This window comes from Palaemon carinicauda, chromosome 40 (genome assembly GCF_036898095.1).
Source record: "Palaemon carinicauda isolate YSFRI2023 chromosome 40, ASM3689809v2, whole genome shotgun sequence".
Classification (NCBI taxonomy): domain Eukaryota; kingdom Metazoa; phylum Arthropoda; class Malacostraca; order Decapoda; family Palaemonidae; genus Palaemon; species Palaemon carinicauda.
The window spans coordinates 28435178-28448716 of NC_090764.1; the positions used below are offsets into that span (position 1 = coordinate 28435178).

Below are 13539 nucleotides of genomic sequence, written 5' to 3' on the forward strand. Positions count from 1 at the left end.
GACCAAGGACTCTTAAAGCCACGTAAATGATCCATGGTCCTTTGTTGTGATAGATGAAGAAGAATCTCATTTTACGTTTAGTTTCACTGCTGTCAAGTCCATAATGTTGTGTAATAGAGAGGAATATTGCGAAGGTAAGTGTATATGGTACAGTTTAATGGATTTTGAAATTATTTACTGTCAGTTTAATGTTTTCCACGCACAATCTGTCTTGAGTAATGTTTTAATTTGACAGTATTATTCATGGTAGGTTCCTTGCTAGATTCATTACAAAAAGTTCGACTTCGTAGCCTTTGATCCAGCTTCTAATGATTATAGTAATTAATCTAAATTAAATAAGCTGATTTGTTTTCCTTCTAGAACTTATCATATTTAACTTTATTTGGTTAATATATGATACTCTAATTTCTAGCGAAAGTGTAATTTGCTATAAGAAATGGACGAGTGCTGCCTAGTTTGGTATTTTTCTCTATGTTTAATAGGGGCTGGGGCATAAAAAAACTTACATATCGGTCGATTATAATGTGAAGTATGGTTTTCACTCCAGCATGCCTGGTTTCTGTGTATTTACTATGACGTATCTGTCAGGTGGTTTTTGAATCCAATTAACAGCTTACAAGTATTTCAAAAGTTCATTTTTTTTCCACCTTCGCCTTCAGAAGTTCAGTGTCAAGTTAACCTCTATCGCGTAAAGAAGTGTCAAGAGGGAACTTGAGAACATCAATCTCTTTTTAACTTTAGTGTAATTTCGTTTATGTCGGCAATTGATTATGATGGAACTGCTTTCCGTTGTGTAAATCTATTGTTACTCGTGTGAAATTAAAAAATAACAGCGAAATATTGCATCAAATGTCCGAATCTGACTTATTTTTTCGGCAAGAGCAGCAAATTTGTGCAAAGCTTCCGTATAGATTGCTAAGGCAAAAAAAAAAAAGAAAGAAAAAAAAGACGGTGTCAATCAAAAGGTAAGGAATTATCTGTGATTTACTTTTTCGGTTAATATATGATAGTTTAATTAATTGCTAGCGAAAATTAAATTCTCTATAAGAAGTGGACTAGTGCTGGCTAGCTTGTTGTTTTTCTCTTAATGTTTAATGGGGGCTGGGGCATATTAACTAATGTATCGGTCGATTTAAATGTGAAGTATGGTTTTTACTGAAGTCTATTCTTTACATTTGAAAGACTGAAGGGGACTTACTGCGCTGCTGCGCATGCGTTTTTTTGCCATGGATTGCAGAGCTTTCTGTGTATTTACAATGACGTATCTGTCAGGTGGCTTTTTTAAACCAATTAACACAACAGCTTGCAAGTAGTTCTTCATAAGTTCCCGGGCGTTCTTTTACAACACCTATCCCCACCCCCTTTTCTCTTCAGTTTCATGATCATCATGGCTTCCATATGTCGAGGTTGTCCTCTGTGGGAGTGGGAGATACATTCCCTCTTTTTCAGAGAAAATAAACGGGCATACGAGTTCCTACAGAACCATGGAGTCATCCCTTCAGACGTTCAATGCCCTCCCTGCCAACAGCCGTGTATCTTTAGATCTCGAGTTAATCAGTGGGCTTGTAATTGATCTGTCAAGGTTGCTAAGAAGGGAAAGCGTCATGCATGCGGTTTTTCCGTAACCGAATTTAAGGGCACTTTCTTGGAAAAGGCTCACGTTCAAGCATGGTAAATACTGCTGTTCGTGAATCATTTCCTCGAAAGGGCCTATTCGCTCGGCAATGTCACCCACATAACCTTGGCTGGGCATTACAAACTTCAGTTAACTGGAGGTCTTATTGTTCGGAAGTCGCGGAAAATTACTGCCAGAACTTTCTGGCTATTGGTGGGCCTGGCATTGTCGTCGAAGTGGATGAATGCAAGTTTGGGAGGTCGAAATATAAGAGGTAGGTCTTTGTCCGGTGTATGGGTGTTCGGTGGCATGGAGGGGAGAGCAATAAAATGTGTGGGGTCCCTTTGGTGGACCAACCAAGTATGTCATTGCCGAGACCCGTGTGCCCTTGATACAACGTTATATTAAGGCAGGGAGCGTAATCCGTAATCCACAGTGATTCATGGAAGGGACACAAAGATCTCGCCACTGCCGGGTATGTGCACCTCAGTGTGAATCATTCGCAAAACTTTGTGGATCCCAAGACTGCTGCACATACTCAAAACTTCGAAAGGCTGTGGCTAGATATCAAGAGTTACGTTCTCCGTGGTGGGATTCAAAAAAGAATATTTTATTCAATATTTATCTTGTGTCTATATATGCCAGGTAAAAATTATTATAATACATAATTTAATGTTGTTTTGTTTTTTCAATAATTAGCAAACTAAAGTGGGCTTATTTTTCCAGCACAAGAGGTCCGAGCCCTTACATCATTTCCTGCTTCAAGCCGCCAAACTGTACCGGGCCCCACCCATCTACGACGGTCTACGAGTATGACTGTACAACATGGTATTGGTCAGTGACAGTTCTTCCTTTGTCAACGGAAGACTCTCAGCCTTCGACTTCCTAAACTTAAGGTAAGGATTTATTTGTGAATTTTGATTTTGTTGTAGTTTGTGACCTGGGAAGGGTGTCCGGGGGCTTGCCCCTCTCCTAGGGGTTGTGGCCTGGGAAGGGGGTCCAGGGGCTTGCCCCCGGCTGGGGGTTGTGACCTGGGAACTACTAGGTTAGGTGTGTTTGTTAGGTTTTGCACCATTTTACAAATATAAAATGTCTTTAATAATCATGTTTGGCCTATGTTCAGCCACTTACATGATCCATATATTTTTCCAACTGGTTATCTTGTTCCTATTTTGCATTTCTGACCATTGTTATTGCTGTAAATCACTCGTTTATGACATTTCCCCACCCTATAAACCCCGGTTTCCCACTACGGTCCCCCATAATTGTCATTATATAAGTGGGTCCAAAAACTCATGAACGGGTGGTTTGCCTCAATAATCAAGGTCAGAAATACTTAGAACATAAGGTAACGAGTAGGAAAAATATTTGGTTCATGTATTTGGCTAGAAATTAAAGTATCATATATTTACCACTATTGCATTATGTAAGGATTTATTTGTGATTTACTTTATCATATTGTAAGGATTTATTTGTGATTTACTTTTAGTTTGTGACCTGTTAAGGGGGGGATCCGACTAGTGGTTGTGACTTGCAAGCCCCCCAGCTAGTGGTTGGGACCTGGGAACTACTAGGTTAGGTCAGGTAGGTTTATTAGGTTCTGTACCCTTTTGCAAATCTCAAAATTGTTCAGTAATCGCGTTTTGGGCTGTTTTTAGCAACTTACATGAACCATGTATTTTTCAAACTGGTTATCTTGTGCTTATTTTGCATTTCTGACCATTATTATAGCTGCAAATCACTCATTTGACATTTCCCCACCCAAAAAACCCTGGTTTCCCACTGGGGTCCCCCATAAATGTATTTTTATAAGGGGGTCCAAAAATTCACGACTGGGTGGTTTGCCCCCATTAATCATGGTCAGAAATGCATAAAACACAAGATAGCGAGTAGGAAAAATATATGGTTCATGTATTTGGCTAGAAATTAAAGTATCATATATTTACCACCATTTATATTGCATGAGGTAATAAACGTCAAAGGCAGTTCTGATGATGGAGGAAATGCTGTTGGTGGGATTACTTATTTGAACGTGCCTTTTAACATTTGTGTACAGATTAGTTACTTTAGATTTTATATTTTTATGGGGCATTAGAGAATGCTAATTTTTAATATCCTCTAAACTGCAGGAATGTGGCTGAAATTTATTTTTCATGGATAGATATAAATCGTTTCATGTGAAAGTATTTTGGTATGATTCAAAGACATGGTGTAAGCATTCATTTAACTTTGCAGCTATATGACCGGTAACGTTTTGGTATGTATGTATTATTTTTTTAGTGATTTCGAATGTGCCATCAGTCATTTGGCAAGGGTATGGCTTCTTTAATGCCACACAATTGAACACTGTCTGGTACATAACCTACCAGGCGTATGCAATTTATGCATCTACATCCAAATGCTACAGACCTTACAAAGTCCTTGTTTATCAGTTCGTAAATAAGAAAAAAAAATGTATTTGTTGCATTTCTGGTCCAGGTTGCACTTTTTGTGTTGCCGACAAGGGAGACAACTTTTTCGTCGACTGCAGTCGCGGTCGGGATATCTTTCGCCGTTGACATTGGTATTACATTGACCTAAACAAAGATTACAAACAAATAAAAATAAATTCATGGATATCTATACAGTTAAAGGTATCTGGCCTAATGCTTAATAATTTTCCTTTTCGAGTTGCCTTCCTCACACAGTTTCCCGTGTGAGGAAGGTAGCAAGTACCTCTGCTGCTCGCTCTACGTCTGTTCTGCTTCGTCGGGCGGGTATGAGCATTGGCTAATAGGAACTCTCGGAGTGACTTATTGCATGACCGTGAGGTGTCGAAAACGAGTTTCGGCTTCGTTCCAGAGGTTGTATGGGTGCTGTGCCTCTATCCGGGTTCATCCAAAGAGAGGAGATGCAACCTGTACAAGTGGGAGGTGCATCTCCAAATGTTGGGCAGTTCGACCTTCCGAGGAAGGACGATGTAACACCCTTCCAACGGCAGCTCCTTCGTCCGCGAGGCGATGCGCCATCGGGAGGAGGAGTTGATCGATCCTCTCTTTTGCGAGAGGAGATATCTTCTCCAACACCTTTCTGAGCGGCAGCTCCGTCGTCTGCAAGGCGATGCGCCATGGGAAAGAAGAGTTGATCGATCCTCTCTGTTGCGAAAGGAGAGATCTTCTCCAACACACTAATGAACGGCAGCTCCCTCATCCGCGAGGCGATGCGCCTGCTGACGGAGTTGCTCGATTCTCTCTGGCGAGAGAGATCTTCTCCAACCTTCCCTTCTGAGCGGCAGCTTTGTATGCAAGGTGGTGCTCCACTGGAAGGAAGAAGTGTTGATCTTCAGATCTTGCCGAAAGGTATTGGACTCACGTCGCAACTTAGATTTGTCCATGCCCTTTGGAACTTGTCGACGATTGAGTTAGGTAATTGCTTACAATTCCTACTTATCTCTGCCGTACCCTCAAGGTGCGAAAAGTCTCTCGTTGCATTTTTCCTCTGGGATATTTGCTGCAGATGTGGCTGACTGCCGGCTGCTTGCGGCCACCTCCTTCCCCATCGACAAGTTCTCGTAGGCCTTAACTCTTGGGGGTTATTGCCATATTGTGCCTTTGGACACAACAAAGCTCTTGCAGCTTTGCGAGGCCAAGCTTTTTGGGACATGCCCCTTCTAACTAACGAGAAAGAAACGGCTGATCTTCAAATCAAGCGCAGCCATTTTCGTTCCTCAAGGGATTGACATAAGGCTCCTCATCACCATCTTTTGGAAGGTTAAAAGTACTTAGAGGAGAGGCGAGGGAAATTCTCGTCTCTTGCAAGACTCGCCTCGTGCGAGACCCTCGCCTTGCCTCGGTAACCATGGCAGGGTTGCCTGAGACGAGTCGCGAGGGTTTGCGAGACCCAAGATATAGTACCTATGACGAGTTTGAGACCCTCTCACCATAGGTAGAGTAGCGTATGTTACTGAATCTAGCCGGAAAGGAGATTGCTAGATGTTTATAATTCTCGTTCACTGATTCTTGCTGACATTCGAGGGGATTAGTAGCACATTGTTGACGCTCGCCAGTGTTTGCTAGTATCAGACGGCATTCACCGATTTTTGCTAGTGTTCTCAAGCGCTTGCCAGCATTTGCGGATGCTCGCCCCCCCAGATGCTGAAGCCTTGATGTGGATGGGGGGCTTAGGGATTAGCAGCTGGGTTCCGATGTTTGGTGGGAATTGCTTCCCCACTGGTCCTTGGTGCCAAGCTGTTGATCCAACTAAATTAGTCAGCACTTTCTCTTTTCCTTTTGTTTTTTCCTTTTTTCTCCCATCTCCAACTCTTGGACATGAACTTGTTATTGACTTTGGCTTATGTTTGATTACGGTTTGGCTGCCTCTTTGGATTTGACGCAGGTGGGATGGACGGCATGCCATCTCAAAAGAACTCGAGTACCTGACGTGACCGAGCGAGGGGAAAGTTTTATGTCAAACCTTTCCCTCAGTGCTGGGTCTGACGTTGACGGCCGTCATGACGCCTCAAGTGCTGAGGGCGGGGTGTATCTCTGGATATTGCCCCTAGGGCGGCCCTAATTGTAGGGATGAACCCGTCCTCTAAGTGTGGCTCCTTGGTGGGTGGGGGGAATATCCAGATGAAATTAATCTTCTCGTCATTATGGCGAACCCACCGAAACCCGTTGACGACCAATCCGCTTCCTCTCTGGTTGACTCTTCCAGGAAAATAGTTCACTCGATGGACTCGCATTCATCCAGTGCTATTACTCTGGAACCTTTCATTCCAACTTCCCCCAGATGCCAGAGAAATAAAAACTCTGGCAGTTTAAATGAATATTTAAGGGTCCTATATTGTGAGGGAATTACTCGCAATGGGAATTATGAAGAATTATTTAATGTTCTGAAAAAGTTTGGAGATATAACAAGAATGAAACTGCAGCTCTCCAAAGATAAACAAGAATTTGAGGCTTATGTCACTTTTAGTAACACATTACAAGCTACAAATGCTTTTCATGAAATAAGAAATGGTAAAGTTTCTGACCTTTCTTGTCGAGTGAAATTGCATAGTATAAAAAATGTTTTAGACTCGGAATATGACTTTATACCCAAATGCTCTGCCTTGCATGAAGAAGTTCTGGAAAATACCAGAATAGTACCAGAACCAGTCTGGTATGTTGCTTCATACAAGGAGGGCTGTAATAATCTGATAAAGGGGTATGAATGTATTGAAAAAAAGGTAGGCTGTATTCCACAGGGAAATTTAACACGCTATGGCCGTTGTCTGCTTATTAAAGCAGGTAACGAATCTCAAGCTGTATTATTGAATAATTTTAAAGCTTCCTCGTCAGATATAATTCAGAGAGTCTCTCCTCACCACTCTTGCAACCACGCAAGAGGAATTATTTATAGTAGGGATCTAAGTGAATTTTCTGATGAAGATATACTGAAAAGATGCCCAGCTACCGTTCTTAAAGCTAAAAAACTAAAAGGGAATAATAATGCAATTTGTTTAATCTTTTCATCACATTACCAACCAGATTACATCAAGATCAGACACTTAAACATTCCGGTCAAGAAATTCCACCCACGACCAATGCAATGTTATAAGTGTTACAAGTATGGCCACATTAATGTAAAGTGTACTAATAAGAAAAGATGTTATATTTGTTCCGAATTTCATGATCCCAACGAATTCCATGATACCTCCGCCGATTTTACTCATGAAAAGTTTTGTTTCCATTGTGAGGGAGCTCACTCTCCCAATTCTAAACTGTGTCCTCAGTACAAACTGGAGCAATCAATAATTGAGACTGCCAATAATGAGCATATAACTTTTGGTGCAGCAAGGAAAAAACTTAATGGTTCTAATCCAACATATGCCAGAGTTTTGTCCAATCCCGTAAAGTTAAATAATAACTCAAGGAATACTTACCCCACAGTTACTGCTGGATCTAAATATCCTGAGATTTCACCTTCTTCATCAACAAATCCCTCAAGGCCCGACAAGATTTCCAATAATTCCAGCAAGCCACAGAACTCTCATCCAGTTCCAGCTACTCTGGAAAACAATAATAGCAGTAGAATAAACAAAAAACCAAATAACAAAGTAGGCCAAAATGGTCCCTTAAAGCAAGAAGACCGTATTCCACTGCAAAACCGTTTCAACACACTTGCCACAGACAGTGCCCGCAAGGCTATAGAAAACATAGGAGAAATAGAGATGGTTGATATCGAGCCCCATAAATCAAAATCCGTGAGCAAGAAAAGAGTAATTGAAGATACAACACCACCCAAACCCAAAAAAACAAATAATATAGAATTTATACCAGATGCAATTGAAATGGATATCGAAAAATTACTAGAACTCCCAACCTCTGGACCCGAACCTAACACAGTCAATAACCACATCACTAAACAAGTGATAAACGTTGAAGTCCATAGGAATCCCCATGACCCTCAAGGAAGTGAAAGCAAGTCGAATAATAATGCACCCATTAAAGAAATAAGCCCTTCTCCAGTTCTAGGTATGACTGGAAAACTAATGCTTTCACGTAAAACAATGGCAGAAAATACAACACACAAAGTTTCATGTGGTTGTAACGATTGCTTCATGGCAGAATTCAATGACCCTAAAAATCTAAATGTACATAAGATGAATAATATAATAGATAATTTTACTAAGAACAAAAACAAAAACCAGTATGGCAAATTAGAAAGCCACAATGCTGGTTGTATGTGTGTTGACCATCTAATAAAGAAACGTGCAACAGGCACCCTCCAACTGGAAAAATTTATAGAAAAACTTAACCTTAATCCAAATGACACCCAGGAAGCTAATACAAACAAGGGTAAAACTCAGGGAGCCATACCCAAGGAACCAAATCTTGATTCAAAAACTACAACTAGCGTAGTCAAGCAGAAACCCGTCTCCAACAGAATAAGCAGAAATAATGCCTTACCCAGTGGAAATTTATCTTCTTTGCCGTAACGTTCAATCCTTACATAATTCAGTGGAATATTAATGGTCTTAAAACCCGTTTACATTTAGGGGAAATCCAAAGACTATTGAAAAATTATAACCCTATTGCAATATGCTTATAACATACTAATGATACTGTTCCTTCAATAGGAAACTACAATTTAGCATCTCGCTCAATCCCTTCTCCCAATACTTTAGGGACTGCAGTATATGTTCATAATAAAGTAACTTATGATGCTTCAATATTCAACACATCAGAATTTCAATTATCTGGAGTTAGATTACATCTAAATAACGACACTTTTAATATCTATAATATGTACAATCAACCCTCTTTCAACTATGATATACAAAATCTACCTAAAGTACTCCCAAATACGCAAGAGGATATACTATTACTAGGAGACTTCAACTCCCATAACTCCATATGGGACACCAATTGTGTTGATGTTGACATAAATGGTTCAAAGGTTGAACAGATGATGAATGATCATAACCTCTGTATATTGAATGAGGCAGAGAGTAGCACTTACTATTCAAAAGCTCATGGAACCTATTCATCAATAGATTTAACTCTGCGTTCCAATAATATTGTTGATAGGTTCGAATGGAATGTCTTAGACGACCTGTTTACCAGTGATCATTTTCCTATTTTGATTACCATATTAGGACATACACCAACTTCTTCGATTCAACGATATAATACAGATAAAGCTGACTGGGATAAGTTCAAGTTTTACACTAAGCAAGTGCCTCCCTTTGATTACTCCCAAGATCATGATAAAACAAATGATGACGTTGTGAATTTTATCACACAAGCGGCTGATAAATCGATACCTCTGACTGGCACCCGACAGTTAAAACATTCAGTCCCATGGTGGTCAGAGACATTAACCCAGCTGATAAACGAAAAGCATGCAGTTGGAAGAAAATTAGAAACCCTAAATAAAAGATTCAAACATTTGAGCACTGGTCCCCTAATGTTAGGGAATAAAATAAACAAACTGGTTGACATAGCAATAGAAATTAGTGTTGAAACAATATTTTAATAGGGTTTCTGCTAAATTCAGAAAGGAAGTAATTAAAGGCAAGATAATTTCATGGCAAAAATACGTGTCAAGCATATCGGATAATACTTCTGTGCAGAAGGTGTGGCAGAAGTTTAGGAAGATTAATGGCTCTTACAGCAAACCAGCGAGACATTCATTAATGCATAACGGCTCGTTAATACATGATACTCAGACAATCTCTAATATTATCGGCCATAATATTGAAAATATAAGCAGCATTGATAATTTAGATGCTCACTTTCGAGCCATTAAAAGAAGAGAAGAAGCAACACCATTGAACTTTGATACTATGGAGGATATATATTACAATAAAAGATTCACTGAAGAGGAGTTGGAATTTGCCTTATCTAATTGTAGGTCAACAGCCCCGGGTAAAGATAAGATAAATTTCGATATGATTAGAAATCTAGCCCCTTTAGCTAAAGCATATTTATTGGATTTTTACAATCATCTTTGGACCAAACACCTATTTCCAAAGGCATGGAAACATGCAATAGTAATACCAATAGTAAAGGCAGGGAAAGATCCAAGTAATCCAAACAATTACAGACCAATTTCATTAACCAGTTGCATATGTAAATTACTTGAAAAAATGGTAAATTATAGACTAAATTGGTGTTTACGTCGCAATAATATTCTATCAACTTCTCAATTTGGCTCATAATCAGAACGATCTTCTTTGGATTCACTTTCACACTTAGAAAATTATATACGTAGAGGCTTTGAACGAAAACAGATCACAATAGCCATATTTTTTGATATTCAAAAGGCATATGATACAACGTGGAGACACTCGATACTAAAATCCTTACATCAGAATGGTTTTCGAGGACACCTTCCTATTTTTATTAGAAATTTTATTGGTGGAAGAACGTTTCAAACTCGTATTGATAACATTTACTCCGAATTTTTTAATCTTGACAGTGGTGTACCACAAGGCAGTGTTTTAAGCGGGACTCTTTTTGCATTGGCAATTAACGACATTGTTAATCAAATGCCACAAGGAGTGCAAAGTAGTCTATATGTAGATGACTTTGCAATTTACTATTCCTCCAATAGCTTGCGTCATTTACAAAGGATTCTAAATAGTGCCACTAGAAAAATACTAGCGTGGACCGCATCTGTTGGTTTTAGACTTTCGGCAGAAAAAACTCAAGCCATAATGTTTTATAAAAACAGTAGATGGAAGCAAAACCAAGATATCAATCTAACATTGGGCAACGTACAAATCCAATTTCAAGATAAGGTAAAGTTTTTGGGACTAATTTTTGACACCCATTTGAATTGGAAAGCATATGTATCATACATCAAATCCAAATGTAACAGTGCTCTTAATTTAATGAGGAAATTATCTCACACAACCTGGGGTGCAAGGAGATCAACTTTACTAATGATGTATAAAGCATTAGTATTATCAAGAATTGATTATGGTACAGTAGCCCAATTTATGGTTCAGGATCAGAAGCAACTTTGAAATCTTTAGATCCAATACACACTCGAGGCCTGAGAATTTGTAGCGGAGCATTTAGATCATCCCCAAATCTCTGTTTTATGTGAAATTGGAGAACCCCCATTGTCTTTGCATCGGGATTTTGTAACAATGCGGAGTGCATTGAAAATTTTATCCACTAATTCTCCAACAAAAAAGCTTTTTAATGAGAGGGACATATTTATAAACAACCATGAACCACCATTCCCAATTAGAGCAAACAGACTGTTACAATCAACAAACGTTAAAGTGAATCTTATTCAACCATCTTTATTTCCCCCACCTTGGATTATGACAAGGACAAGAATCTGTTCTCATCTGTTTTATTTATCAAAAAAATTCACTTATACTCCGAGTCACCACAAGCAAATTACCATAGAACATATTCAGAGAAAAGGTCCTCACTATGCAATATATACTGATGGTTCTAAATCCCCAATGGGTACTGGATGTGCTGCAGTATCTTTAGATGGAACACAACAATTATCGTTGCCAAAAGAATCATCAGTATTTACGTCAGAGTTATACGCCATTTTACAAGCAATCAATATGATTAAAACCATTGAAGACAGGAAGAATTTTAAATTTGTCATCTATTCAGATTCTCAAAGTGCCATAGTGGCCCTTAAAAACTATACTCATAGGAACCACTTGATCCTAAGAATTGAAGACCTTATAAGTAAATTATCTTCTCAGTGTGTAAGTGTCGAGTTATGCTGGATACCGGCTCATGTTGGAGTTGTTGGTAATGAAAAGGCGGATGCTGCTGCTAAAGAAGCCATTAAATTACCACAACAAAACATTGACCTCCCAGTTGGAGATTTGATCACATTATTAAGGCATTTCATATTGGAAAAATGGCAGAATGTTTGGAATAATGTGCCAGAAAATAATAAATTAAGGCAAATTAAACCGAAGGTTGCTCCTTGGGATTCCTCGACACAAAAGAACAAGAGAACAGAAGTAATTTTAACCAGATTACGAATTGGGCACTCGAGATTAACCCATGAATTTTTAATGAGTACACCTCACGGCACTGTTCCAATGTGCAGTGAGTGTGATACTTTTTTATCTATTAAACATATATTTTCGGTTTGTAAAGTTTTCCAGCGAGAGAGAGAGAGATATGTTTTGGTCAGAAAACTTTCTCTGAAATTTTAACTGAATCAAGTAATTTTTCTGTTTCTAGAATTTTAACCTTTTTAAGGAATTCACGTATTATTGATAGAATCTAAATTTTTACCTAAGTTTTTTTACCAATTCATTTTAAATTACATAGATTTAATATATTGTTAATTATTTTCATCACTCAGATTTCATATGTATATATGTGTATGTGTGTGTATGTGTATGTATGTATATGTGTGTATGTATATATATATGTATATATGTATATATATATATATATATATATATATATATATATATATATATGTATATATATGTATATATATGTATATATATGTATATATATGTATATGTATATATATATGTATATATATGTATATATATGTATATATATGTATATATATGTATATATATGTATATATATGTATATATATGTATATATATATATATATATATATGTATGTGTGTATATATATATATATATATATATATATATATATATATATATATATATATATATATATATCTATTCATCCATCTATTCACCCATATTTAGAATATTTAAAGATTATAAGTATATACTGTATATACATATATATAATTTTTTTTTCTTTCATTTATTTTTTTTTCCTTATCAATTGAATTTTTTATAATCTTATATTTCTTTATATCCCGATTTTTTTTTTCGGGCCAGCCCTGTGAGAGTCAAGCTTGACTCATTGGGCTGGTAAAACTCCTTCTTTTAATAATAATAATAATAATAATGCGGATGCTCGCCAACGTTGGTTAGCAACCATATATGAACTTGCCTAGTGTTTGTGTTCTTTGCATTCTGGGACAACAAACACTTCATGGAAGACTTTGTTTCAGAATGGGTATCTTTTGGCACGGAAAAGTTTTATGTAACTGTAGACGTTCGTATAAACTGTATAAATTGTTGAAATTGTTGGAACGAACTTCTCTGGGGCATGCGCTCTCGCCAAAACAAAACCTCAGGGTCATTGCCACAAATATGATTTACTACCGATGGCTTGAATCAGCCGCATCCGTCGCTGTGTCCCTGGACACGAGTTCTCTTTAAGACAATTTTCGTGAAATATAATCATTCTGGGTTATTTTCTTAGGCGTTGTTGACCGCTGAAATGGAAAGCTTCAGAGCACTAGCACAATGTGCTTGTGATATACTGTATACCCTTACAAGGTTATTATCTCAGCCTTTAGTCCCAAGGGAAATTGTTAGTTTCTGCTTACATTTACGAATGATGGCAAGCTCCGTAAACAAGGT

General features: G+C 38.1%; 1 long non-coding RNA gene across 5 annotated transcripts in view; it reads left to right on the forward strand.

Annotated features, from left to right (window-relative positions):
- LOC137631605 (uncharacterized) overlaps positions 1–13539 on the forward strand; it is a 62766-nt gene that overhangs the window by 4384 nt on the left and 44843 nt on the right. Inside the window, exons 1-3 of one of the 5 annotated variants that reach the window (XR_011041923.1) lie at positions 14–134; positions 2342–2511; positions 3105–3199. This is a non-coding gene — a long non-coding RNA (uncharacterized lncRNA). Of the gene's footprint in view, positions 1–6; positions 135–1709; positions 1890–2341; positions 2512–3104; positions 3200–13539 lie in introns of those variants that run through there. The other 4 variants (XR_011041920.1, XR_011041921.1, XR_011041922.1 and 1 more) reach the window with 4 other exon arrangements.